Source organism: Trichoplusia ni, assembly GCF_003590095.1.
Source record: "Trichoplusia ni isolate ovarian cell line Hi5 chromosome 28 unlocalized genomic scaffold, tn1 tig00004209_group27, whole genome shotgun sequence".
In the NCBI taxonomy this organism is placed as follows: Eukaryota; Metazoa; Arthropoda; class Insecta; order Lepidoptera; family Noctuidae; genus Trichoplusia; species Trichoplusia ni.
In genome coordinates this window covers 40,123-43,741 of record NW_020799963.1, presented here as the reverse complement: position 1 = coordinate 43,741, position 3,619 = coordinate 40,123, and the positions used below count along the sequence as shown (strand labels likewise).

General features: G+C 39.7%; 1 long non-coding RNA gene across 2 annotated transcripts; it reads right to left on the bottom strand.

Moving 5' to 3' along the window:
* Positions 1 to 192: 192 nt before the first annotated feature.
* Positions 193 to 2,830, bottom strand: LOC113506873. Of its 2 annotated transcripts, XR_003401763.1 has the most exons (3): positions 2,630 to 2,830; positions 2,053 to 2,428; positions 193 to 887 (listed from the first exon to the last, which is right to left on the bottom strand). It is a non-coding gene; the product is annotated as an uncharacterized LOC113506873 (long non-coding RNA). The 2 variants fall into 2 exon arrangements; XR_003401762.1 differs by lacking the exon at positions 193 to 887 and having other exon boundaries at positions 1,791 to 2,428; positions 2,630 to 2,826.
* Positions 2,831 to 3,619: the final 789 nt, after the last annotated feature.

Here is a 3,619-nt window from a genome sequence, read left to right as displayed (position 1 = left end):
GTCTGCACTGATGCAGCGATTCGAAACGTCCAAGTGAATTGCATTAGGGAGCTCAGCCATTACGCGTTCATTACTTGTGAGACAGTTTTTTTAAAAAACCGAAGCCTAAACCAATTCATGTAGTTTTTTCGTCCGATGTCGAGATATACTAGAAGACTACTTTCATAGGGATCTAAATTCCATTCCTTGGTCGCGTATTAGTGACATGATGGATATCAACGCCATGGTGCAAACATTTAACTCTGCAATGATCCATCTGTTTGACCTCCACGCTCCCATCAAAACGAAGACTTTTAAAACCCGTCCCACTCCGTGGATTACTGACAATATCAGGCTTATTTCTAAACTAAGAGACGAGGCTAGGGATAGGTTTCACAAATCGAAATTGCCAGAACATAAAAAATATTACCTTGATTTAAAACATCAAGCAATTACGGCATTGGCTAGTGAGAAGAAAGCATACTTTGCTAAGAGCATTAATGACAACATTGAGTACCCAAAGCTTCTATGGCGCAATTTAAAAACAGATGTGTTGCCAGACCACAAACAAAGATTGCTACCAGGACATTTTGACAAACCTGACGAAATCAATGCAGCGTTTCTAGATGTGCCGGGTAATTGTCAACACAGCGACTCACAGCTGTCTTATTTTCAATCACACAGGTTTAGTGACGCTTCCTTTACACTCACAGCGACCAAGGCCGAAGCAGTCCTCAAAATAATTAAAAGTCTAAAATCGAATGCACAGGGTATCGATGGCATTAGCCTCGAAATGATATGCCTCACACTACCAACCACTTTGCAAGTGATCACAGACATTATTAACCGGTCCATAAGCACGCATACTTTCCCTGAACTCTGGCGTTGTGCTATCGTGCGGCCTATACCTAAAACCAATAACCCAATTAATACTAAGGATCTAAGACCAATCAGTATTCTGCCCTGCCTATCTAAGATCTTGGAGCGAGTAGTCTACTCTCAGGTTGTCGAATATCTTGAGGCCAATAACATTCTTCCTGACCTGCAATCGGGGTTCAGACAGGGTAGGGGTACTGCGACGGCTCTGGCCGACGTGGTGGGTAATATACTAGAGGTACGCGATAGAGGGGAGGGTACAATTCTGGTTTTGCTAGACTTTTTCCGCGCTTTTGATGCAATTAATACCACTCTTCTGCTGTCTAAGTTATCTTTTTATGGCTTTGATAGTGACACTGTGGAGTGGTTTAAAAGCTATCTTTCTGGTCGATCACAACTTGTAGAGCTGCACAGGGATAACGGGTCAACCTTGGCATCCCCCCCTCTCCATGTGTCTAGGGGCGTGCCTCAGGGATCGATTCTCGGGCCCCTGTTGTTCATCTTATATAGTGCGGACATCACTAAATCATTTTTTAACTGACGTTACCATATGTACGCCGACGATATTCAACTGTACATATCGCTCAAGGCTGATGAAGCATCTTCGGCGGTGCACAAAATTAATGACGATCTGTACAGGGTGGTTGAATGGTCAGAGGCGAACTCTTTGGTTCTTAATCCCCTTAAATCCAAATTTATGGTTCTGGGTTCTAGGAATCAAGTACGAGCAATAGTAGCAGCCAATATTGAAATAGTAATCATGGGAGAGAAAATTGAGAGAGTGGAGCAAACATGCAATCTAGGGTTAGTCATGGCTCCAGAGCTACGATTTGAGGACCATGTTACCAATGTTCTCCAGAATTGTTTTTATAGGTTGAAGGTCTTATATAGAATACGGAAATATCTGACAGTCCCATTGCGCAAACAGCTTGTTGATGGTCTTATTCTATCCAAATTAAACTACTGCGATACAGTGTATGGACCATGCCTTCTATCAAAAACGGAGCGTGTCATCCAACGTATTCAAAATGCCTGTGTTCGTTTTTGCGTTAATATTCCTCGTAGAAGTCATGTTACTCCATATATTAATGAACTTAAATTACTCAAGATGGCCGGCAGAAGGAAGTTTCATTTAGCCAATTTGCTGTTTGGCACAGTTCGGTTACAAAACCCAGAATATCTTTTTAAAAAGTTAACCTGGAAAGATGTTAACTCAAAGCATGGTCTTCGCTCCATGGTGTGCCCGTTGCTGGTACCAATGCACAGAACTACAGCATTCAGAGGGTGTTTTAAGTTCGCAGCCACGCGCTGTTGGAATGATCTCCCACCACCATTGCGATGCCTGAAAACAAAACAATCATTCAAATGTCGACTTAAAAACATACTACTATCACAGCAAATTACACATCATCTTTAACAATGCTGTTTGTTATCTACCTCTGGGACATGGCATACTGGTAATGGTTTGGAGATCTCCCGTGGCGCTGGTTGTTCTCAACCTCTCTGCTGGGCATTGGAACTGCTGCTGTCTGTATCATGACTCTTCCTCTGTTGCCACATCGTTCTGCAACTGCTATTTACTATTATTTATTTTACTTCCTTGCACTAATTGAATATTATTATGAAATTGTTATTGTTATTGTCAGTACCAATATTTTAATTTGTTAGGGTGTAGTTTTAATTGAATTTAAGCGCTTCATGTTTATATATTTAATTCATTGAATATCAGATTGTGTATTATGCCTTAGGATTTAATTTATAACTTTAAACTTACCACTTTATTTACAGTCACCAACATATGCACTTGTTCGGTCCTACATCGATCCCACACTGCCTTATACATATATCCACTTAAAACAAATCCACCCAATAACGCACCACATAAACACATACACTATCAAAGCTTTTTTATGGTATAATAATCGCTAATCCACATTACACAATAATTTATAATAACAAGCGCCGCCATGTTACTCATTTGATTGCATCACCAGACCATAAACTAAATTTGGCATGACAACTCATGTTATGACAGATGAGTGGTACAGATAAAAAAAAAAAAAAATGATAATTTAGTAAATATTTTGGATTTAGAATGTCACCACTGTTTTTTTTTTTTTTTACACTACAAACATTTTAATTTTATAATTAGTGTGTATATAATTATATTCCAGCTTGTTCTTATCTTTATTAATTAGTGATGTCACCGTTAGCCGGCTATAGCCGTTATACGTCAGCATCGGCTGGTGCTGAAAATCAGCGCTGGGGCTCTGACTTGTGTAGGGTCTCAGCATTATGCTGAGCATCGGCCGTTTTGTGTTAATATGACGCATATTTTCCCCCTTCTATTTTCTATTTTAATTTATTTGTTTTTGTGTGTATGCGTCACTTTTTTAGCACAAATAAATATATTTTCTTTCTTCTTTCTTTCTTTCTTCTATATGTGTGATTCCATTGCTTAAATACCCCAAAAATACGATGGTGCTTCACGTGTTATGGAAGTTTGCATTTCAGAATGTTTATTGTTTGATGTACCTAGTGGTTTCTTAGGTTTACGCGAATGTTAGACATTGAAATGAAACTACTTTTTTCAACTTCAACAAGCTTCAACACGTCAAGCAAGTACTGCGAGACAACAAGCTCCAAGTTCCACGGCCCCGTCACAGAAACCGAGTGAAGCCAGCCACTGTTGATCGTTTGCCTGCTGTACTACCATATGTCAGAGGAATCACTGACAAGATTGGTTACATCCTGAAGCGAGCTT